Source organism: Pan paniscus, chromosome 19, assembly GCF_029289425.2.
Source record: "Pan paniscus chromosome 19, NHGRI_mPanPan1-v2.0_pri, whole genome shotgun sequence".
Taxonomy (NCBI): Eukaryota; Metazoa; Chordata; class Mammalia; order Primates; family Hominidae; genus Pan; species Pan paniscus.
The window spans coordinates 50,220,685-50,246,725 of NC_073268.2; the positions used below are offsets into that span (position 1 = coordinate 50,220,685).

At 41.3% G+C, this 26,041-nt stretch overlaps 1 protein-coding gene across 6 annotated transcripts in view; it reads right to left on the reverse strand.

Moving 5' to 3' along the window:
- DHRS7B (dehydrogenase/reductase 7B) overlaps window positions 1-26,041 on the reverse strand; it is a 67,950-nt gene that overhangs the window by 24,388 nt on the left and 17,521 nt on the right. Inside the window, exon 1 of one of the 6 annotated variants that reach the window (XM_063599177.1) lies at window positions 578-602. The exons of the other annotated variants lie outside the window; for them this stretch is intronic. The gene's annotated coding sequence lies outside the window, so the exon portion shown is untranslated. Of the gene's footprint in view, window positions 1-577; window positions 603-26,041 lie in introns of those variants that run through there. 6 annotated transcript variants of the gene reach the window in all.

Sequence of the window (26,041 nt, forward strand, 5' to 3'; positions counted from 1 at the left end):
AGATTCCTTTCTCTCAAGCATTTTTTTTTAAAAGAACTGTTAATAAAAATAGGTTGTTGGAAGCTACTCAGAAACCACATATAGAAATTAAACTACTAACAGCCACATCTGAGAATCAAAGCAGGGGATCTCAAAACCCACCAAAGTTTTTTTTAAAAAGAACAATTTCAGGTCTGTAAGAAGGATTAACCATGAAATAATTTGCCATGTTACACACAAGAAAATCAGGCTAAAGGGCAGAGAGGAGTTCCAACTGGAAGGAAAGACACTGAAATCACACGGCAAGGAGTGGCTTAGTATTGCTAAAGCAGTCAGGATCCTGCTCCCACAAACCTACACGTACTCTTTTATTTTATAACCAATGGCCAGTTCTAATCAGCTGCTCTATTTAAGGTGACATAAACTATGGGTCATGCTTATGACCCATATCTTGAAATATATCTGAAAGCTTCTGTCATTTTCAGAAAGTAAAGGCAGGGTCAAACTGCCTTTTTTTTTTTTTTTTTGATCTCAAATGTCTGAGAAGCCACATTAAGGCCGCCTTCGACTGGAAAAAAAAAAAAGAACAATATCCTACCTCAGATGGCAGCTACCTTGCCAGTGGCGGTTCCTGGCGCCAGTGTCTTCTCTGGTCTTTTGACCTGGGCCAGAGGACACCTTCAGGTCAGCAAGCCCTCCCTGGAATGCCTGAACAAGCCACGGCAGAGTGGCCTGTGGGGTGTATTTTCAGAAGCCAGCCTTCAGCTCCCTGGTTTAAAAGAGTACAGGCTGGCTTTAGTAAAAATAAAACCTGAAGGAAGGCTGGAGATTTCAGACCAGGCTCCTGAGTGTTCAATCCTGGGAAAAGCAGCCACATTGAAGTGAGCTCTGCTCTCCAGAAAGATGCCAAGCACATGCTTCCCGGCAATCCTGTGAGGGGGGGCGGAGAAAGGTGCCAAAGCCCAGCCCCGGGCCCTGTAATATGATGGCACAGGAGTGCGGTGACAACGAACAGGAGGCAGAGCCTGCGCCAAGTCTGTCTGTTCATTATGGCCTAAAGCCCTCCTTATCAATTATAGCACTTACTATGGCTACCTAGGAACTTGGACACACACAATTTTGGTTTTTAATGTGGTTTTTTTTTTTTTTTTTTTGGAGACGGAGTCTTGCTCTGTTGCCCAGGCTGGAGAGCAGTGCCGCGATCTTTGCTCACTGCAACCTCCACCTCCTGGGTTCAAGTAATTCTTCTGCCTCAGCCTCCCGCGTAGCTGGGACTACAGGCACACGCCACCACACCTGGCTAATTTTTGTATTTTTAGTAGAGACGGGGTTTCACCATACTGGCCAGGCTGGTCTCGAACTCCTGACCTTGTGATCTGCCCACCTCAGCCTCCCAAAATGCTGAGCCACCACGTCCGGCCTTAATATGCTTCTTAAAGTGAATTTAGATCAGGCACAGTTGACTCACACCTGTAATCTCACCATTTTGGGAGGCCAGGATGGGTGGACTGCTTGAGCTCACAAGTTTGGGACCAGCCTGGGCAACAGTGAAACCCCATCTTTACCAAAAATTAAAAATTAGCCAGGCATGGTGGCACGCGCCTGTAGTCCCAGCTACTTGGGAGGCTGAAGTGGGAGGACAGCTTGAACGCAGGAGGTGGAGATGGTGCCATTGCACTCCAGCCTGGGTGACAGAGTGAGACCCTGTCCCAAAAAAAAGAAAAAAAAAAGTGAATATAGTGTTACCAGAAGACACTGGAATAATGTCACTCTCTTTCCTAGAAAACACACCAGAGCCCCAGGCCTCCCGCACCCACCCCTGACAGAAACTGGACAAGGCACTGACTGTGGTGGTGAAGAAGAGAAAACACCAAGCCAGCATGGGGAAGGGGGACAAGACCACCATGCTGCATACTTGCTGTGCAACACAGGCAGATTCATTCACTACTTGAAACTAAGCACACTCACCTCAGAATGGGGATGATCGCTCCAATAGGAAAATGCATAGGAAAGCACTTTGTAAATATGAAAATCTTGAACAACTGTGCTGTTGAATCATAAACTGACTGAAAAAAGGCAATTCCCAGAGAGGATTTCAGAAACGTTCCAAGCAATAGCAGCCAAGCTGGCAACTTTAAGGGCTCATCATGTTTGAGTATGTTTGGTAGAAAGACCAACCGTATTCCTTCACACCCACACCAGGGATCACCTCAGATCCTGGATGTTGTGCACTCATCCACTCAACTACACTTCTCAAGTGCCCTCTGGTACCAGGCACTGGGCTAGGGCTGGGGTGGAGGGCAATGAACGAAGGAGAAAAGCTGTCTGACCTCATGGAGGCAGCCCCTATGGAAGACTGACAATATACAAAGAAACACAAAAATTAAATAATTGTGATAATGAAAGAAACAATCAATGTGAAACAACACAGAGTAGTGGGCTGTCCAAAGTACAAGCCTTGCCTGAAGACTTCATTCAAAGTCAAAACAATTCAAACTGCTGTGCTGGCCGAACACCGCACCTGGCCGAGGCCACTGCTGGTTTGTGACTCCTAAATCAGATTATTGTCTTTAAAAATTACATATAACAACAGCAACAAGACAGACAAGATGCCAACATAAATATGAGGTCAGAAATCTAGGAGTTCAGAAATCTAGTTTAAAAGGAGATGCTACAGCGTCAACTAGAGTATCTAAGAGGAACTATCTACAGGCATCAGTTTCAGAAACTTAATTAAGCAAGGCTGGCCCAGTGGCTCATGCCTGTAATCCCCAGCTACTCAGGAGGCTGAGGCGGGAGGACTGCTTGAGCCCAGGAGTTTGAGACCAGCCTGGGCAACAGAGTGAGACCCCGTCTGTATAAAAAAAGTGAAAAAAGTAGCCAGGTGTGGTGGCATGCACCTGTAGTCCCAGCTACTCAGGAGGCTGAGGTGGGAGGATTGCCTGAGCCCAGGAGTTTGAGGTTATAGTGAGCTATGATGATGCCACTGCACTCCAGCCTAGGAGACAGAATGACACCCTGTCTCAAAAAAAAAAAAAAAAAAAAAAAAAAGCACAACAATTGACAATATCTGCACTCAAGATTGAGCAGCATAGCCAGGTGCTGTGGCTCATGCCTATAATTTCAGCCCTTTAGGAGGCCAAGACAGGAGGATCACTTGAGCTCAGGAGCTTGAGACCGGCCTGGGCAACATGGTAAAACCCCGTCTCTACCAAAAATACAAAAATTAGCAGGGCATACTGGCACATGTCTGTGGTCCTAGCTACTTGGGAGGCTGAAGTGGGAGGATCACTTGAGACCCAGAAGTAGAGGCTGCAGTGAGCTGTGATCACACCCTAAGGATGTGGAGCTTGGATATCAGCGAATCAACAAGACCCAGCCCCTGATGCCACTGTGTGTGTGGACTAAGCCAGTGAGGAGAACAATCAGTAACAAACATTTAATTACCATGTGGCAAGGGCTACAAGGAGGCCACCTGATGCAATTTTAAGCACCTAGGTAATCCGGTCATTTATATTGCTTTTCCATCCACTAAAATGCCTTATAACATTTCATGGGATTTTCTTCACGGCGGCATTGAAGTGGGGACAGAAGAGACCTCATTACTAACACTTCACTGCAAGCAGACTCTGGGAGATTTGTAGCATGAATAGAAACACAACAAAAGCAGTTTTACTTTCTGATATGCTTTTTAAAGGGAACTCAATTCACTGAAATAGAGTGGTCAGCACAAAGACTCAAGAAGTAAAATACACAGAACTGACAAAAACTCCAGAAGTAAATGTCCCCCTAGTGTCCTGACAACGTACCAAAGCCATTTCTAATTTAACTTGATTATTTAGATTATACCTGTGTTTTTTGTTTTTTTTGTTTTTTTTTTTTTTGAGACAGTCTCGCTCTGTCACCCAGGCTGTAGTGCAGTGGCGCAATCTCGGTTCACTGCAACCTCTGCCTCCCGGGTTCAAGCGATTCTCCTGCCTCAGCCTTCTGAGTAGCTGGGATTACAAGTGCCCGCCACCACAACCAGCTAATTTTTGTGTTTTTAGTAGAGACGGGGTTTCTCCATGCTGGCCAGGCTGGTCTCGAAGTCCTGACCTCAGATGATCCACTCACCTCAGCCTCCCAAAGTGCTGAGATTACAGGCGTGAGCCACTGTGCCCGGCCTAAACCTGTATTTTAAATGGTACCAAGCATGTTCAAGAAATATTAAATAACAATTTTAAGAGCCTTCATTATAGAAAACACTCTCAATGCTAAATACTTTTTGATAAGTAGAAAGCAGAAGAAAAATTGAGTCTCTAGAAGTTCGTTCTTGCCTGCTGTCCTCTTTGATAACTCCTATCCAATCTTCAAGTCCTGCTTGGGCACCATCTCCCTGAAACCTTTCAAGCCACCCAGCAACCCTGCCCTCCATATCTGGACAGGGTTAATCACTTCCTTTTCAGTGTAGCCTCCATAGCATCTCACAAAACATCACAATGATTTCCCTTCACTGCCACGTGCCTCCCAAGACAGCAGTTCTCTGAGGGTCTGGCCTTTTATTCTGACTCCCACACCATCTATGTGGTGAGAACTTCATAAATGTTTGTTGAATAAGATTGTATCATGGAAATAATCTAATCCAATACCATCAGATTACAGAAAAAAACAGAGCCCAGATGTGTTGTTTTATTTGCCTACACTCAGTATTAAACAGAATCCTGAAGAACAAATGTTCTCACAGTCCATTTTAACTACTCGCCAGTTGCCATAAGAAAAGCAAACATTCCTGCAGCTTTATCTCAGCAAAATATCACTAAAACGAATTACGGCAAACAAATCACATCCCAGAGCAAAAGTATGTCATTAAGTGTTGCTTAATTTCATGTAGTCTCATGGTTGAAATCATAATACTTTGAATTCTAACAAATTCCTGTCTTGGTTTCCTCACGAAGTTAGATAAATCATCATGTCTCTGTTGGCTCCCTTTCTCTCAGACAAATGTGCCTTACTGTAATTTATCTAGGATGATGGCTCACCCTGAATTCCAAGTTATTTTTAGAGCTGTGTGAAAAACATTTTTGTGAAATTTAACTAGAAAATGCTCTTTATTCTAAGGGAGGTTTTGAAAGTTTATATAACAACTCTCCTGAAAACGTTTAGTACACTGACTTTTAATGCCAGCAAACACAGAGGAGGAAGGGCACATGCGGGAAGAACTGACTGGGAAGCAAAGTGTCATGAGCTGAGAAGGCTGTGCCACTCCCAACATCTATGATTTCATTTAAAAATAGCCTAGCAGGTGCCCTATCACTTTCTTTTACCAAGCGTCCTAGCAAATATTTCCTGAGGACACGGCTGTGTCTCTTTCGGACAGTCATACAGTAAGTAATCAATCTATTTCACCCACTGTTAGATTTCCCACTTTTCTTCACAGATACATGTCTTCTCTTCTTATTTCTCTCACAAGGCCCTCTTCCTGGGGATTCAAGATAATGTCTGGAGTCATTTCCTTTTAGCCTAAAGGACTTCCTTTAATACAGCATTTCTTGAAGGACAAATCTACAATCTACCAATTATCTCAGTCTTTGTTTATATGGGAATGTCTTTATCTTACCTTCAATTTTGAAGGATAGTTTTAGATTCAGAATTTCATGTATATTCTTTGAACATACTGTTCTACTGCCTCATAGCTGCCATTTTTTTATTAATAAAATTTCTAAGACAAACTTTAGGTTCACAGGAAAACTGAGCGGAAAGTAGAGTTCCCATACACCCCTGTGTCCACACAAGTACAGCCTCCCCCATTATCCACATCCCCCACCGATGTTACACTGTTAAAACCCATGCGCCTATGCTGTCACATCATTGTTACCCAGAGGGCAAAGTTTACATTAGTGCCCACTCTCAGTGCTATGCATTCTCTTGGTTTGGACAAATGTATACTGACATATATCTATCATTGTAGTTTCATACAGAATAGTTTCACTGCCCTAAAAATCCTCTGTGTTCCACCTATTCATCTCTCCCTCCTCCCCAACCCATGAACCTTTAACTATCTCCACAGTTTTGCCTTTTCCAGAATGTCATATACTTGGAAACATATGGTACATAGCCTTTCTGGATTGACTACTTTCACTTAGTAATATACATTTCAGTTTCCTCCATGTCTTTTCATAGCTTCATAGCTCATTTTTTTTTAGTACTGAATAATATTCAGTTGTCTGGATGTACCAGAGTTTATACATTCAAAGACATCTTGGTGGCTTCGAAGTTTCGGCAATTATGAATAAAGCTGGTATAAACATGTGTGTGCAGGTTTTTGAGTAGATATACGTTTTCAGTTTATCTGGGTAAATATCAAGGGGTGTGATTACTGTGGTGTATGTTAAGAGTACATTTCATTTTGTAAGAAACTACCAACTGTCTTCCAAAGTGGGTATAGCATTTTGCATTCCCACTAGGAATGAATAAGAGTTTCTATTGCTCCACTTCCTTGCTAGCATTTGGTGATGTCAATGTTCTGGATTTTGGCCATCCTATTTAGTGGTGGTATCTCACTGTCATTTTAATTTGCATTTCCCTTATGAAATATGATGCAGAGCATCTTTTCATATGCTTATTTGCCACTTGTATATTTTCTTCACTCAGGTCTCTTCAGATATTTTGTCCATTTTTTTTTATTGTGTTGTTCATTTTTAATTTTTTAAATTTTTTTATTTTTGAGACAGAGTCTAACTTTGTCGCCCAGGCTAGAGTGCACTGGCATGATCTTGGATCATTGCAACCTCCGCCTCCTGGGTTCAAGCGATTCTCCTGCCTCAGCCTTCCGAGTAGCTGGGATTACAGGCCCACACCACCATGCCCGGCTAATTTTTGTATTTTTTTTAGTAGAGACAGGGTTTCACCATGTTGGCCCAGCTGGTCTCGAACTCATGACATTGTGATCTACCCACCTCGGCCTCCCAAAATGCTGGGAATACAGGCGTGAGCCAACATGCCAGGCCTAATTTTTGTATTTTTAGTAGAGACAGGGTTTCACCATGTTGGCCAGGCTGGTCTTGAACTCCTGACCTCAAATGATCCACCACGTCAGCCTCCCAAAGTGCTGAGATTACAGGCATGAACTACCATGCCTGGCCCTATTTTTCATTGATGAGTTTTAACAGTTCTTTGTATAATTTAGATAATAGTCCTTTTTTTTTTTTTTTTTTTTTTTTGAGACAGGGTCTTGCTTTGTGACCCAGGCTGGAATGCAGTGGCTCACTGCCACCTCAACTTCCTGGTCTCAAGGGATTCTCCTGCCTCAGCTTCCCAAGTAGCTAGGACTATAGGCACACACCACTGTGACTAGCTAACTTTAAAAAAAATTTTGCAGAGACAGGGTCTTGCCATCTTGCCCAGGCTGGTCTCAAACTCCTGAGCTCAGTGATCCTCTCATCTTGGCCTCCCAAAGTGCTGGGATTATAGACATGAGCCACCATTCCAACTGATAACAGTCCTTTAAAATGTGTCTTTCGAAAATATTGGCCAGGCGCGGTGGCTCACACCTGTAATCCCAACATTTTGGGAGGCCAAGGCAGCAGGATCATGAGGTCAGGAGCTTGAGACCATCCTGACCAACACAGTGAAACCCCGTCTCTACTAAAAATACAAAAAAAAAAAAAAAAATTAGCCGGGCGTGGTGGTGCACTCCTGTAATCCCAGATACTCAGGAGGCTGAGGCAGGAGAATCACTTGAACCCGGGAGGCGGAGGTTGCAATGAGCCAAGATCACGCCACTGCACTCTAGCCTGGGCGACAGAGCAAGACTCCGTCTTTAAAAAAAAAAAAAAAGAAAGAAAGAAAAAGAAAATATTTTCTACTAGTCTGTGGTTTGTCTTCTCATTCTCTTGACATAGTCTTTCTCAGACTAGAAGTTTTTAATTTTAATGAAGTCCAGTTTATCAATTATTTCTTTCCTGGATCATGCCCAAAAGTCACCACCATACCCGAGGTCATCAAATTTTCTCTTATGTTATCTTCTAGCAGTTTCATAGTTTTGCATTTTACATTTAGGTCTATGATCCATTTTGAGTTAACTTTTGAGAAAGTTGTGAAGTCTGTGTTTAGATTTTTTTTTTTTTTTTTTTTTGCATGCAGATAGTGTTTCAATCTGCTGAAAAGACTATCTTTTCTCCATTGTCAAACATCAGTTGGCTCTATTTATGTGAGTCTATTTCTGGGCTCTCTATTCTGTTCCATTGATCTACTTGTTGTTTCACCAATATCACTGTCCTGATTAATGTAGCTTTATACTAAGTCTTGGAGTCAGGTAGCGTCAGTCCTCTAACTTGTTTCTCCTACAATATTGAGTTGGTTATTCTTGGTCTTTTGCCTTTCCACATAAACTTTATAATCAGTTTGTCAATATCCATAAAATGACTTGCTGGGATTTGGATTGGGATTGCATTGACTCCATAGATAAGTTAGGAAGAAATTATATCTTGACATTATTGAGTTGTTCTATCTGTGAACATGGAATATCTATTTAGTTGATACATTTCATCACAGTTTTATAGTCTGCCTCATTAAAAAACTTGTTCATACTTAATGTCTTTTTAATTTCAAATTCTACTTGTTCACGGCTGGTATACAGAAAAGTGATTCATGTTTATACATTAACCTTGTATCCTGCAACTTTTTGGAGTTTTTACATAAATGATTGCCATCTGTGAACAAATACATTTTCATTTCTTCCTTCCCAATCTCTACAATTTTTATTTCATTTTCTTGTCTTACTGCACTATATAGGACTTCCAGTATGATGTTAAAAAACAGTAATGATTCAATATGAGATTTGGGTGGGAAAAATTTTTTTTAAAGCAGTGGTGAGAGGGAACATCCTTGCCTTGTTCTTGATCTTAGTGGGCAAGCTGAGTTCTTCACCATTAAGTATGATGGCTGTAGTTTTTCTTAAGTATTTATCAAGTTGAGGGAGTTCCCCTCTACTCCGATTTGCTGAGAGTTTTAATCATGAATCAGAGATAGATATTGTCAAATACTTTCTCTGCAGCTACTGATATGATCATGTGACTTTTTTTCCTCTTTAGTTTGTTGATGTGATGGATTATTATTATTATTATTTTCAGACAGGGTCTCACTCTGTCAACCAAGCTGGAGTGCAGTGGTGCAATCTCAGCTCATTGCAGCCCTTACCTCCCAGGCTTAAGTAATTTTTCTGCCTCAGCCTCCTGAGTAGCTGGCACTACAGTAGTGTGCCACCACACCTGGGTCATTTTTGTAGAGACGGGGTTTCACCATTTTGCCTCCCAAAGTACTGGGACTACAGGAATGAGCCACCACCTCCAGCCAGATTACATTAGTTTTGTTTTGTTTTGAGACAGGGTCTCACTTTCTTGCCCACACTGGAGTGCAGTGGTATGATCACAACTCACTGCACCCTCAACTGCCCAGGCTCAAGCAGTTCTCCCACCTTAGCCTCCTAAGTAGCTGAGACCACAGGTGTACACTACCACACCTGGCTGATTTTATTATTTGTAGAGATGAGGTCTTGCTCTGTTGCCCAAGCTGGTCTTGAATTCCTGGCCTCACGCAATTCTCCCACCTCAGCCCTCCCAACGTGCTGGGATTACAAGCATGAGCACTGTGCCTAGCCTGATTTGAATATTGAACCAGACTTACACATCTTGGATAAATCCCACTTGGTCATGGTCTTGGTCATTTTCATACATTATTGCATTCAATTTGCTAATATTTTGTTGAGGATATTTGCATCTATGCTCATGAGAGACATTGGTACATATTTTTATTTTCTTGTAGTATCTTTGGTTTTGGTATTAGGGTAATGGAAGTCTCATAGGTTGAGTTAGAAAGTATTCTCTCTGCTTCTATCTCCTGGGAGAGATTGTAGAGAATTGGTATAATTCTTTCTTAATTATTTGGTAGAATTCATCAGTGAATCTATCTGGGCTTGGTGCTTTCTGTTGGGAAAGTTATTATTATTGATTCCATTTCTCTAATAGATACAGGCCCGTTCAGAGTGTCTATTTCTTATTGCGTGAGTTTTGGCAGATTGTCTTTTCATGGAATTGGTCTATTTCATCTAGGTTATCAAGAAATGGGCACAGAGTTATTCATAGCATTCTTTTTTTTTTTTTTTTTTTTTTTGAGACGGAATTTTGTTCTTGTCACCCTAGCTGGGGTGCAATGGGATGATCTCAGTTCACTGCAACCTCCACCTCCCAGGTTCAAGCGATTCTCCTGCCTCAGCCCCCCGAATAGCTGGGATGACAGGTGCATGCCACCACGTCCAACTAATTTTTGTATTTTCAGTAGAGACAGGGTTTCACCACGTTGGCCAGGCTAGTCTCGAACTCCTGACCTCAGGTGATCCACCTGCCTTGGCCTCCTAAAGTGCTGGGATTACAGGCATGAGCCACCACACCCGGCTTATTTTTTTTATTATAATTATTTTTTGAGATGGAGTCTCGCTCTGTTACCCAGGATAGAGTGCAGTGGTGCAATATTGGCTCAATGCAACCTCTACCTCCCAGGTTCAAGCGATTCTCCTGCCTCAGCCTCCCAAATAGCTGGGATTACAGGTGCACAACACCATGCCTGGCTAACTTTTGTATTTTTGTAGAGATGTGGTTTCACCATGTTGGCCAGGCTGGTCTCAATCTCCTGATCTTAGGTAATCCACCTGCCTCTGCCCCCCAAAGTGCTAGGATTACAGGCGTGAGCCCCCACGCCCGGCTACATTTATTATTCTTTTGATGTCCATGGGCTCTGTGGTGATGTCCTTGCTTTCATTTCTGATATTAGTCATTTGTGCCTTAGTTTTTTAGCTAACTTTCTTAGCTGGACTAGAGGCTTATTGATTTTATTTATGATCTTTTCAAAAAACGAGCTTTTAGTTTTGTTGGTTTTCTGTACTGATTTCCTATTCTCAATTTCATTGATTTCTGCTCTAATTTTTATTATTTTTCTTCTGCTTACTTTGGATTTAATTTTCTCTTCTTTTTCTAGTTGCCTAAAGTATAAACTTAGATTGTTGATTTTAGATCTTTCTTCTTTTCTAATACATACATTCAATGCTATAAATTTCCCTCTAAGCACTGCTTTTGCTGCATTCTACAAATTTGGTAAGGTTTTCATTTTCTTTTACTTCAAAATATTTTCAGTTTTCTCTTGAGATTTCTTCTTTAACCCATGTGTTATTTACAAGTATGTTGTTTAATCACTAACTATTTGGGGGATTTCCAGTTATCTTTCTGTTACTGATTTCTAGTTCAATTCCATCGTGGTCTGGAAGCAGACAATGTATTTCTGTTCCTTTATATTTATTAAGGTGTGTTTTGTGGCCTAGAATGTGGTCTAAGTGAATGTTTCATTCACTTGGGAAGAATGTATAATCTGCTATTGTTGGACAAAGTAGTTTATACATGTTAACTATATCCAATTGACCGCTGTTGAGTTGAACTATGTTCTTACTAATTTTCTGCATGCCAAATCTGTCTTTCTGATAAAGGAGCATTGAAGTCTCCAAATACAATAGTGGATTCATCTCTTTCTCCCTGCAGTTCCATCAGTTTTTGCCTCACATATTTTGATGCTCTATTATGTGTATATACATTAAAGATTATTGTCTTATTGGAGGATTGATCTGCGGTCATAATGTAATGCTCTTTAACCCTGATAACTTTCCTTGCTCTGTAGTCTACTCTGTGTAGAAATATAGCTATTCCCACTTTCTTTAATTAGTGTTAGTATGGTGGATCTTTTTTCATCTCTTTATGTTTAATCTATATGTGTCTTTATACTTAAAGTTGGTTTCTTATAGACAACATATATTTGGGTCTTATTCTTTGATAAACTCTCACAATCTCTGCCTTTTAAATGATGTAACTGACAAAACCACTGACATTTAAAGTGATTATTGACATAGCTGGATTAATAGCTACCATATTCGTTAATTTTTTTTTCATTTGTTACCCTTGTTCTTTGCTCCTCTTTTTGTCTTCCACAGTTCTTCTGCCCACTGTGGTTAACTGAGCATTTTATATGATTCTATTTTCTCTCCTTTCATAGCTTATCAACTATGCTTCTTTTTTTAAAAAAACTTTTTTTAGTGGTTGCCCTAGAGTTTACAGTATACATTTCCAATGAATCCAAGTCCACTTTCAAATAACACTATATCACTCCACAGGCATTGCAAGTATCATATAATAACAAAATACTCCTGATTCTTCCCTCTCTTCCCTTACACTGTTGCTGTCATTCATTTCACTTATAACTAAAAATACATAAACACATATTTATGTTCATTTATATACATAATGTATTGGTATATAAAAGCATACATAATAAAATACATTGTTGCTATGATTATTTTGAACAAACTTTTATCTGTTAGGTCAATTAGGAATAAGAAAAATAATGCTTTTCTTTTACCTTCACTTATTCTTTTTCCAATGTTGTTCTTTTATGTAGATCAGAGTTTCTGACTCATATCATTTTCTTTCTCTCTGAAAAACTTTTTACATTTCTTGCAAGGCAGGTCTACCAGCAACAAATTCCTCCAATTTCATTTATTTATTTTTGGTCTGAGAAAGTCTCTATTTCTCCTTTGCTTTTGAAGGATAATTGTGCAGGGTACAGAATTCCAGGTTGGTGGGTTTTTTTTCTCTCTCAACGCTTTAAATATTTCACACCATTCTCTTCTCATTTGCATAATTTCTGAGAAGTCAGATGTAATTTTTTTTTTTTTTTTTTGGAGAGAGAGCTTGGCTCTTGTCTCCCAGGCTGGGATGCAATGTCACGATCTCGGCTCACTGCAGCCTCCACCTCCTGGATTCAAGCAATTCTCCTGCCTCAGCCTCCAGAGTAGCTGGGATTACAGGTGCATGCCACCATACCCAGTTAATTTTTGTATTATTAGTAGAGACAGGGTTTCACCATGTTTGGCCAGGCTGGTCTCAAACTCCTGATCTCAGGTGATCTACCCACCTCAGCCTCCCAAAGTGCTGGGATTTACAGGCATGAGCGACCGTGCCCAACCTAGATGTAATTCTTATCTTTCCTCCTCTATAGGTGGCATTTTTCCTCTCTGGTTTTTTTCTAGATGTTTTTCTTTATCTTTGATTTTCCGTAGTTTGACTATGATATGTCTGTATAGTCTTTTTTCCCTTTATCCTGTGCTATGGTTTGAATGTTTTTGTCCCTTTCAAAATTCATGTTGAAACTGTATCCCCAATCCAACAGTATTAAGAGTTGTGACCTTTTGTAGGTGATTGAGTCATGAGTGCTCTGCCCTCATGAATGGGATTACATGCCCTTCCCCCTTTTTTTCACCCATTCTATCCCATCTGCCACGTGAGGACACTTAGATGGCACCTTCTATAAGGAACAGGCCCTCACCAGACAGTGAACCTGCCAGTGCTTTGATCTTCTACTTCCTAGCCTCTGGAACTGTAAGAAAGACATTTCTGTTTTTTTATAAATTACCCAGTCTACAGGACTAAGACATCCTGCTTGGTGTTCTCTGAACTTCCTTGTTCTGCGATTTGGTGTCTGAGATTAATTCTGGAGGAAATTCTCAACGTTATTCCTTAAAATATTGCTTCTATTCCTTTCTCTCTTCTTTCTGGCATTCCAATTATGTGTATGTTACATCTTTTGTAGTTATCTCACATTTCTTGGATATTTTGTTCCTGTTTTTTTCAGTCTTTTTTCTCTTTGCTTTTAAGTTTTGGAAGTTTCTACTGTCATATCCTCAAAGCTCAGAGATTCTCTCCTCTGCCATGTCCCGTCTACTGAGCCCATCAGAGGCATTCTTCATTTCTGTTATATCACTTTTGATTTCTAGCATTTTGTTTTTCTTCTTAGATTTTTCATCTTTCTGTTTACATTACCCATCAGTTCTTGCATGTTGTCTACTTTTCCATTAAAGTCCTTAGCATATTAATCATGATTTTTAAAAATTCTTGGTCTGATAAATCCAGCATTCCTGCCATATCAAACTCTGGTTCTGATGCTTCTTCAGTCTCTTCTGTGTATTTTCCCTTTTAGTATGCCTTGTAATTTTTTAATCAAAAGGTGGACAGGATGCACTGGGTAAAAAGAACTGTGGTAAAAAGGCCTTTAGTAACGTAGTGGTAAGGTGCTGGAGGAAGGGGAAGTGTTCTACAGTCCTATTAGGTCTCAGTTTTTTTGGTGAGCCTGTGAACTATAGATTTCACCAGTGCCTCTCAGTTTTCCCCCTTCAGGTGGGACAGGATGGCTAGAGAGGGCTGGAGTTGGGTATTAATTTTCCCCACATGAAAGAATAGAGTGAGCTGAGGTTGAGTATTACCCTTCCCCAAAGTAAGTTAGACTCTGGTAAAATAGTTTCTCCTGAGGGCAGGCATTGTTAAGATGAGCAGAATGCTCTGGCATATTTCAAAGTGATGATTTTTTTTCCCCTCCCTCTGCTGGAAGCACAAAGGGATGTCTCTCCAATATTCATTGTGAGGGGCTGGTAGAACTCTTGGAGGTAAAACTTACGGAAAGCATGAGCACCCCCCATGACTGGGTCCCACTGAAGTTTTTAACTTTCTGTGTTACACTGTTCTTGCATTGCTATAAAGAAACACCTGGGCTGGGTGTGGTGGTTCACACCTGTAATCCCAACACTTTGGGAGGCTGAGGCAGGCATATTGCTTGAGTCCAGGAGTTCGACACTAGCCTGGGCAATGTGGTGAAATCCTGTCTCTTCAAAAAATACAAAAATAAGGCAGGTGTGGTGGCATGTGCTTGTTGTCTCAGGTACTCAGGAGGCTGAGGCAGGAGGATCACTTGAGTCCAGGAGGCTGAGGCTACAGTGAGCTGAGATCAGGACAGTACACTCTGGCCTGGGTGACACAGTGAGACCCTTTCTCAAAAAATAAAAAAACAACACCCAAAGCTAGGTAATTCATAAAGAAAAGAGGTTTAATTGGCTCACGGTTCTGCAGGCTTCGCAGCAAACATGGTGCTGGCATCTGCTCAGCTTTTGGGGAGGCCTCAAGAAGCTTACAATCATGGTGGATGGTGAACAGGGAGTAGTTGTGAGTGGGAGCGAGAGAGAACAAGGGGGAAAGATGCCACAAACTTTTACACAGCCAGATCTTGTGAAAACTCACTCACTGTTGCGAGGACAGCACCAGGAGGATGGCATTAAACCATTTCATAAGATTCCTCATGATCCAATCACCTTCCACCATACCCCATCTCCAACGTTGGGGATTACAATTGAACATGAGATTTTAGTGGGAACAACATTCAACTAAATCACTCTCAGACTTGTCCACACTGAGTCTCCAGCAATTTGTCAATTACACTTCATGTTTTCCTACCACAGGACTGGTTCCCACAGAGGTTTCTGCTCCAGTAAGTGTGATTCCATGTATCCACCTATCTGTCTTTTATTCTGGGGGCAACAGTGTGCGGTATGATTTCATGTCTCTGATGTATCAAAGAAGAGTTGATTTTTCAGTTTGTTAAGCTTTTTACTTGTTAGGAACAAGTGGCAACTTCTTTTTTTTTTTTTGAGACAGAGTCTCACACTGTCATCCAGGCTGGAGTGCAGTGGTGTGATCTCGGCTCACTGCCAACTCCGCCTCCCAGCTTCAAGCAATTCTCTGCCTCAGCCTCCCAAATAGCTGGGATTACAGGTGCCTGCCAACACGCCCAGCTAATTTTTTTTAAATTTTTTATTTTCAGTAGAGACAGGGTTTCACCATCTTGGCCAGGCTGGTCTTGAACTCCAACCTCATGATCCACCTGCCTAGGCCTCCCAAAGTGCTGGGATTACAGGCGTGAGCCACTGCACCCAGCCTAGAAGTGGCAACTTCTAAGCTACCTACCTGCTGGACTGAAAATTCAAAGCCCTGCGGCCATTTCTTATAATGAGAAGCCAGACACTAATCACATAACTGTTGTTCCCTTGTATCTGATGCGTAATTTTTCTTTTGCTGCTTTTGAGCTTATGCCTTTGGCTTTCAACAGTTTGACTAGGATGTATCTAGATGTGGTGGATCTCTTTGTGTCTGTCCTACTTGGAGCTCACAAAGTTTCTTGGATATGTATATTAATGTTTGTGGTAGCCTAAATAATACCTCTCAAAGATGTCCACATTCTAATCCTAATATCTAGAATCAGTGGGCATGTTACTTCAGTTATATGGTAAAAAGAAACTTTGCAGCTGTGATTAATTTAAGAATCTCGAGATAGGGGGATTATCCTAGACCCTCCAGAAGAAATCAAGCACTGCTGATGGCTTAATTTTAGGACTTCCAACTTTTAGAACTGTAAAATAATAAATATGTGGTTTATTAAGCCACTAAATTTGTGGTAATTTTATTATAGCTCTCGGCATGTATGTCACAGACTCCTACTGCTCTTACTCAAAGTTCCATGTTTTTTCATTAATAAATGCTTTTTTAAAAAACAGAGTTTTGCTCTTTTGCCCAGGCTGGAGTGCAATGGTGCAATCTCGGCTCATTGCAACCTCCGCCTCCTGGGTTCATGACATTCTCCTGCCCCAGCCTCCCAAGTAGCTGGGATTACAGGCATGCACCACCACGCCCGGATAATATTTGTATTTGTAGTAGAGACGGGGTTTCACCAAGTTGGCCAGGCTGGTCTCAAACTCCTGACCTCAGGTGATCCACCCGCCGCAGCCTCCCAAAGTGATGGGATTACAGGCATGAGCCACCATGCCCGGACAAAGAAATGCTTCTTGATTTGTTGCATGTCTTTGGTCAATTTCTACACCCATGAAGTGGTTGTTTTTAATAATTTCATCCTGTTTCATACTTTTTTAATAGGTTGGTTTTCTAGGAGATTTACCAGCCTCCTCGTCTGCCATACCAGACACCTTGCCCCTTTTCCAAGGACTTTTTATCCATTCAGATACTCTATGCCTTAGTTTTTTTGTTTTTTTTTTTTAAATAGAGATGGAGCCTTGTTATGTTGCCCAGGCTGGTCTTGAACTCCTGGGCTCAATTGATCCAGTGATCCTCCCACCTCAGCCTCCCAAAGTGCTGGAATTACAAGTATGAGCCACCATGCCTGGCTAAAGAAAATTCTATGCTATTTAATTGGAGAACTGAGTTCATTAACATTCAGTGTTATTATTGATAAGAACTTACTACTGCCATTTTGTTCCTTATTTTCTGGTTGTTTTGCAACTCCTCTCTTCCTTTCTTCTGGTCTTCCTTTGTGGTTAAGTGATTTTCTCTGGTAGAATGTTTTGTTGCTTTATATTTTTAGTAAACCTATTACAAGTGTTTTGCATTGTGGTTCCCATAAGGCTTACAAAAAAATATCTCACAGATGTAATAAGTCATTTTAAAGAGATGACAACTTATCTTAAATAACAAAGAAACAAAGAAAAATATGTTTAAAAAACCCCCTCTACACTTTATCCTCGTCCCCCCACATTTTGACTTTTAGTTGTCTTAATTTACATAATTTTATATTATCTACCTCTTAACAGGTTGCTATACCTATTTTTGTTTTGATAGATTTGTCTTTTGGGCTCCATACTAGACTTATGAGTGAATTGAACACCACAATTACAGTATTAGAGTATTCTGGGTTTGTCCATGTACTTAACTTTATCAGTGGGTTTTAGACATTCAAATGTCTTCCTATTTGCCCATGAGTGTTTTCTTTCTGTTTGAAGAACTCTCTTTAGCATTTCTTGTAAGATGGGTTTAGTGGTGGTAAATTCTCTCAACTTTGGTTTGTGTGGGAAAGACTTTACCTCTCCTTCATATTGAAGGACAATTTTGCTGGACACAGTATTTTTGAATGGCAGGTTTTTTTTTCTTTCAGCACTTTGAAAATATCGTTCCATACCTCCCTGGCCTGTATGGTTTCCTGCATGCTTTTTTTGCATCATGGTTCCCATGAGGCTTCTTCATTGAGAAGTCTGTTGCCAGACAAATTGGAGCTCCTTTATGTTATTTGCTTCTTTTTTCTTGCTGCTCTTAGGATTCTCTCTTTGTTGATCTTTAAGAGTCTGATTATTATATGCCTTGGGGTCTTATTTGGGTCAAATCTGATGTTCTCTGATTTTCCTGTTCCCAAATATTTATATCTTTCTTAAGTTGTGTAAAGTTTTCTGTTGTTATTTCTTAGACTAAGCTTTCTACCCTTTGCTCTTGCTCAACTCTCTCTTGAACACCAGTAATTCTTAGTTTGGGCCTTTTCAGGTAGTTTTCTACGTCTTATGGGCAATCTTCATGGCTTTTCATTATTTTTTTTTTAACCTCTGTGTATTTTCTGGTTTTGTTTGTTTGTTTTTTACAATCTCGCTCTGTCGCCTAGGCTGGAGTGCAGTGGCACGATCTTGGCTCACTGCAACCTCCGCCTCCTAGGTTCAAGCGATTCTCCTGCCTCAGCCTCCCAAGTAGCTGGGATTCCAGGTGCACACCACCACACTCGGCTAATTTTTTATACTTTTTGGTAGAAACGGGGTTTCACCACATTGGCCAGGCTGGTCTCGAACTCCTGACTTAAAGTGATCCACCCTCGGCCTCCCAAAGTGCTGGGATTACAGGCATGAGCCACTGTGCCCAGCCATGTATTTTCAAATCATCTCTCAGCTCACTGATTCTTTCCTCTGCTTGATCCATTCTGCTGCTGAAAGCCACTAACGAATTTTTCAGGTTAGCAAATGTATTTCTCAGTTCTGAGACTTCTGTTTCTTATTTCAATATCTTAAGTTTCTCTGATAAATTTCTGAATTTTTTTTGTGTGTGTTATCTTGGAGATCATTGAGTTTCCTTGAAACTACTATTTTGAATTCTTTTTTTAAAAATTATTTTTTAGGGCTGGGCATGGTGGCTTCTCCCTGTAATCCCAGTGTTTTGGGAGGCTTAGGTGGGAGGATTGCTTGAGCCCAGGAGTTTGACACCAGTCTGAGCAACATGGTGAGAACTTGTCTCTACAAAAAGTATAAAATAAATTTCAAAAATTATTTTATTTTTTAAAATAGAGACACTATCTCACCATGTTGCCCAGGCTGGTCTCAAACTCCTGGGCTCATGCAGTCCTCCTGTCTTAGCCTCCCTGAGTCCTGGGATTACAGGCTTGAGCCATGGTGCTGGCCTATTTTGAATTCTTGATCCTCCCACACTGTGCCCAAGGGACCTGTAGGTGAAACCTCCTACAGTGTTGTGTTGCTGAGCAGCCATTATGATTTGCCATCTCCTTTGGCTGAATTACAGAGCAGAGTTTCCAGGGCTGGGGATGGCATCCTGCCTCCCACCTTTGTCTCTGCCTGTCCTCAGGGATTTCTCCCTTCAGGCACTTGAGATGCTCCCTGTGGGTTAAGGCAGAGACAAGTCTCCTGCTAGGGAATCCAAGATGATGGGGATGTTGGTTGTTCATCTCAGTCTTACTTTTTCCAGTGCAAAAATGGTGACGTGCAGGGAAATTTTCCTCACACTTGGTGCCAGGCAGAAGGGATATGGAAGTCCAATTCTCTTACCATCTGCTCGGAGCTTTTTCATTTCTCCATGGCCTCGAGAACTGTCTCATCTTCATGTTTGAGTTCTGGGACATTTCTCGTGATAATCTCAGCACTATACATTTGTTTTTGGTTGTCTGTGGAGGTGAGTGAAGTCAGCTTGCTTCTATGTTGCTACTTTGGAACCAGAAGTAGTCCAAATATATATTCTTATTTCTCCACTCTTTTTGTCAGCCCATGTTCAGTGGGCTGACTTCCATGTGTACTTCAGGGCCCCAAGTTCTGCCATAGCCCAAGGCTTCAGAGTCTTCACTGATATAAGGCACACTGGTTTTGGCCTACAACAGTGGCAGCGTTTAAAATGTCCTGAGATCACTGGCTACAGCAAGACCCCCAGCTCTGTTCAGCACCTCAACAGACTCTAAGCGCCACAAATTTCCCAAGAACTTATTAATATAATTATCCCACTGCTAGAAATTAAAATCTTGATAAAATAGACAAAAAACCCTAATCACACAGAAATTATGTCTCTGAAATAATCCTATCCAAATGTCTTCATAGTAGTGCACGTCAATTAGAAACTTTCAAGAAGAGATGCCTTTTAAGACATTATATTTGCCAAGTTAAATAAAAAATGTTTGGGGAAAAAGGAAATATCCTTAATTCCAAGTTTATGAGAAAAAGACAGTAGATCATTGCAAAACTTTCCTCTTGTTGTAAGAATTAACGTTTCCTCACTTTAACCAGTACCCTTGGCCTGGGGTCAGTTGCCATAGTTGTCCAACCACATCTTCCTTCTTATTCAGTAAGAAACCACATTTTGTTTCTTGCAATTCATTGTTTTTTCCATAAAATAATTTCTCTTTAAATTCAAGTCTGACTTGCTTTTTGCTTAAGATCAAGTTGCTAGCTGCCATTTTTCTACTGAGATATAAATAAATTTGAGGTGTGAATGACCATTTCAAATGCTTGATATAGCAAACTATTGTTGGAACCATGCAGACCTTGGATCAAATACCAACATCATACTAAGTGAGTGCCTTTGAACAAGTTACTTAATGTTTCTGCCAGTTTCCTCATCTGCAAAATGTATCTAATATCTGCCTTATAAGACTGCAGAAAGGATTAAATAGGTATATGCATGTTTTTTGTTTTCTGTTTTGTTTTTGTTTTCTGAGACAAGGTCTCACTCTGTCACCCAGGCTGGAGTGCAGTACTGTGATCTCAGCTCACTGCAGCCTTGACCTCCGGGGCTCAAATGATCCTCTCACCACAACCTCCCAAGTAGCTGGGACTACAGGTGCACACCAGTGTGCCCAGATAATTTTCTGTAGAGATCTGGTTTTGCCATGTTGCTCAGGAGCCTTGAGCTCCTGAGTTCAGGCAATCTGCCTGCCTCAGCCTCCCAAAGTGCTGGGATTACAAACATGTACTATGCTACAGTGCCCAGGCTTATATGTAGGTTAGGAGGCCTTTTATTTGGTCTAGTTAAATGATATTATTACCACAACTGCTGGGTTATCTATCTGAGGGGGTGTTAGGTAATATAAGAAACAGTAAAGAGAACGAACGAAGAAAATGGATAAATTATTATTCTTCCTTGTGCCCAACATTAATGGGCAACCAAATCAACTACAGATGCTCCTCAATTTACATGGGATTGTCTCAATAAACCCATCATAAGTTGAAAATACCATAAATAAAAATACATTTAATACACCTAACCTACTAAACATCATACCTTAGCCTAACCTAACTTAAACATGCTCAGAATGCTTACATTAGCCTACAGTTAGGCAAAATCATCTCAGATAAACATATTTTATAATAAAGTGTTGATTATTTCATGTGATTTATTAATACTGTACTGAAAGTGAAAAACAGAATGGGTGTATAGGTACTTGAGTATAGTTTCTACATGCATATGACTTTTGCACCATCATAAAGTTGAAAAATGGTTGAGTAGAACCATCATAAGTTGGGAACCATCTGTAGTTTAAATTTCTTTCTCTCTCCTTATCCAGCAATGGAAAATGAAGTGACCTTTTAAAATTCCCCTTTTCATTAATTGAGATGCTTCTACACAGTACAATATTATACCACATGGAACATAATAAGAAATGTAACATTTTCCCATAAACCTGCATTTAAATGTTTTCTTTTTAAACACGTTTTCTGAAGAGTTACTGAGAAGCACTCCATTAAGTACTATAATTTAAAAATTTACAGGTTGATTTTCTTTTTTTTTTTTTTGAGACGGTGTCTCACTCTGTCGCCCAGGCTGGAATGCAGTGGCGCGATCCCGGCTTACTCCAAGCTCCACCTCCTGGGTTCACGCCATTCTCCTGCCTCAGCCACCTGAGTAGCTGGGACTACAGGCACCCGCCACCATGCCTGGCTAATTTTTTGTATTTTTAGTAGAGATTGGGTTTCACCATGTTAGCCAGGATGGTCTCAATCTCCTGACCTCGTGATCTGCCCACCTCGGCCTCCCAAAGTGCTGGGATTACAAGCGTGAGCCACCATGCATGGCCTACAGGTTGATTTTTTTTAATCCACTAGAGTGGTGGGGGTCTCTACCATTTCTCTGTATAGATTCCTTTGGAAATCTGATTATTACTATGTCTGCTAAAAGGTAAGTATATACAAAATTGTGGAAATGATTTCAGGAGACCTACAAAACCCTTGAAGCGCATCTGTACACTCCAAGTTACAATACCTACTTTTATTGGAAAATCTTATTATTATTATTATTTTTTGAGATAAGAGTCTCACTCTGTCACCCAGGCTGGAGGGCAGTGGCGCAATCTGGGATCACTGCAACATCTGCCTCCTGGGTTCAAGCGGTTCCTCTGCCTCAGCTTCCCATGTAGCTGGGATTATAGGCACGCACCACTATGCCTGGCTAATTTTTGTATTTTTAGTAGAGACAGCGTTTCACCATGTTGGCCAGGCTGGTCTTGAACTCCTGACCTTAGGTGATCCACCCACTTTGGCCTCTCAGAGTGCTGGGATTACAGGCCTGAGTCACCATGCCCAGCCTGGAAAATCCTTCTGCAATGCAAATATTCACCATTTAAACTTGGGTGAATCAGTAAACCTGGGTTTTCATAAATCTAGATTCCTTAAACTAAGGTAGTCCAGCATGACAAATGAAATGCTTGTTAGATTTATAGTTACTGCATGTTGGAGCAACTTATTTGGAGTAAAAATGTTGCCACCATTTACTTCCTCTGTTTGATTTGGGAACTTATCCCCTTTGGGCCCCAGTTTTCTCACCTCCAGAATGAGTAGATTCTCATTCTACCTGCATCTCTAGGCACTTATAAGATAAGACCTAAAGAGGTAACAGTTCCTCATTCACTATAAAGCATTACATGTTGAATGGAGTCTGCTGGAATGATCTGTCCTCAGACCTGTCCTCAGCTGCTACAAGCATCCTCTACTGCTGCATGTCTACATCAGGTGAGTGTTTCTCAACCTGATAGTAAGAAATTAGATCATGAGAAAGCCCAGAATTGTCTGGAGCCTCCTGCCATAGCTCCTAGAACCCTTGGTTGCACTTGACCTGTCCACAGGTGGTCTCTCTCTGGTGGCCTAAGAAAGGCCACTTGATTCATCTCTCTGTTTCCTGTGCCATGCACAAGCTTGATGCTGAATAAACATCTGAAATGATAAGCAAATGAAAAGCAGATGTGAAAAAGAGCAAACATTTAACATGTTAGGCTCCCTCACTGTAATCTTCTCGTTTTCAGTAACTGGGATTTCAGCACCCCAATTGCTACCCCAAAGAGTCAGCAGTCAGCAATAACTACAACTCTTTTGTGCAAGCTGCCAGATTGGATCCTCAGAAGGGGCACACACAGGTATATGAGAACCACTATTTTACTGTCATAATTTGTAAATCTCGTGGGTTAAAATGAGAGGAAAAAAGCTGACCCTCTGTAAATACTTGACAATTGATAGGGAGAGAGGAACTATGCTCCTTTCAGGTGCTTTTTATATATTACAAAATGCTGTAATGTCACAATCCTTCATTCCTTTGAAAATGTTGTAGAAAACACTATATATGCCAACTTCACAAATCTGAAGTACGTTTTTATTTCTAATATAATTAACATTTTGCCCATCCTGTGGCTATTTCTCACATGACAGCTTTGAGTGAAACAATATTACACAGATGTCCAAATCATACTTTAAAAGCAAGTAATTTTGGATAGACACAGTGGCTCACGCCTGTAATCCCAGCATTTTGGGAGGCCAAGGCTGCAGATCACTTGAGATCAGGAGTTCAAGACCAGCTTGGCCAACATGGTGAAACCCCATCTCTACTAAAAATACAAAAATTAGGCTGGGTGCGGTGGCTCACACCTGTAATCCCAGCACTTTGGGAAGCCGAGGTGGGCGGATCACCTGAGGTCGAGTTCGAGACTAGCCTGGCCAAGATGGTGAAACCCTGTCTCTACTAAAAATACAAAAATTAGCTGGGCGTGGTGGCAGGTGCCTGTAATCCTAGCTGCTCAGGAGGCTGAGGCAAGAGAATCACTTGAACCCAGGAGGTGGAGGTTGTGATGAGCCAAGATTGCGCCACGGCACTCCAGTCTGGGCAACATAGCAAGACTCCACCTCAAAACAAACATACAAACAAAACCCCAAGTAATTTTTAGCCTATTACTGTGAAAGGAAAATATCTTGGGCTCCTTCAAGCTAGGAACTGCTCAAGACAAATCTACCTATTCTATTCATAGCCATCACTTTGCTCACAGAGATAGATGCATATTCTGATTGCCTCCTTTGGAAGACTTCAGAAACTCAAAAGAATGTTACCAATTGTCTCTCACCTACCTGTGACCTGGAAGCCCCCAGGGTAACGGCGGGGCGGGGGAGGGGGGTGAGGGGGTGGGAGAACTTGCTTGCTTTGAGTTGTCCCTGCATTTCTGGATGGAACTAACGTACTTCTTACATATACTGATTGATGTCTCATGTCTTCCTAAAATGTATAAAACTAAGCTGTTCCCCAACCACCTTGGGAACATGTCTTCAGGACTTTCTGAGGCTGTGTCATGGGCACATCCTCTGAAGGAAGAGAGAGACCCTCTCATATTGTTTTATATTGTTTTATACTCAGAAAAGGAAAGAGAAGCGAAACTAAAGACAGGTAGCCCAGCGCCTAGGAACCAGACCGGAAACCAGGCCTGGGCCTGCCTGACCTAAGCCTGGTAGTTAAAATTCGACCCCTGACCTAGCAACTGATGTTATCTATAGATTCCAGACACTGTATGGAAAGACATTGTGAAACCTCCCGTTCTGTTCTGTTTCACTCTGACCACCGGTGCTTGCAGCCCCTGTCACGTACCCTCTGGCTTGCTCAATCGATCATGACCCTCTCACGTGGACCCCCTTAGAGTTGTGAGTCCTTAAAAGGGACAGAAGTTGAGCACCTGAAGAGCTCAGATTTTAAGACACTAGCCTGCCGATGCTCCCAGCTGATGAAAGCCACTCCCTTCACTATCTTGGTGTCTGAGGGGTTTTGTCCGCAGCTTGTCCTGCTACACCTCAACCTTGGCAAAACAAACTTTCTAAATTAACTGAGACCTGTCTCAGATTTTCTGGGTTCACATTTTGGTAACCATGGGGGTATTCTGAGTGGAGATGCCCTTGACCTTTGACAAATTTCCTATTGGTGCTTGGTACCAGCATCAGCTACCTTTATGGCACAAACCAATAGGACGATTTGCTGGGATCTGAGAGCACTCCCTCCAGAGAATCCCTGATCTCCCAAAATTTGATCGAGATCTAAAGTTTATTTTGCTGTATAACTCCTCTTTTGTTTTGGAGTTTTACCTGCTTCCAGCACAAGGCAAGTGATTTTCCTGTTTCCATAATGATGGAAGGCAGTAACTCCTTTGTGGAGTTTGAGATGAGGTTGCTTTTTTTTTTTTTTTTTTTTTGCTTTCCTGCTGGTAGAAACCAGTCTTCAGCCTGAGACTCATCCCTAGGTAAGTAACTGAACTGGGGTTTGTCTTGGTTAAAGTTAATATTAACAACTAACTGGTCGTAATTCCTCCTTACCATTGGAGCGCTCAGTGATCCTACTGCTGTTTTGTGTGTGTGTTTGTTTTTGCTATTTGTTCCTGTCTGAAGTTGTTAAGGATCCTAATTCTAGTTCAGAGATGCATTCTAAAGGCTCTTCCCTATTGCTTTTTCTCTCAAATTTAATCTTAATTCAGTTTTTCTGTGTGCATTTGTGTGAGGAACTGAACTGCTGTTTTCATATGTTAATGAGAGACTGAGTTTTGTCAGTTGAGAAGAAAAAGGGTGTTTTGCTCCTCCCAGCCAGAAGGCACCCCTGGGTGACCGGTGGCCTTCTGGGGGTGTCTGGGGGTTAAGTTCCGCCCCCGACAATGACATGCAGCAGCCTTGCAGGGAAATCCCCAACAGAAATTAATTTTTAAAATGGCTCGTCCAGGAATCGCATATAAGGACTGATCACCCAGCGTTCTGAGCCCTCTCTGAGGTCACAGACCTCTGGAGAGAGAAACTGAGACATGTAAAAGGGTGGAAGCGACTCAGTGGTGACAT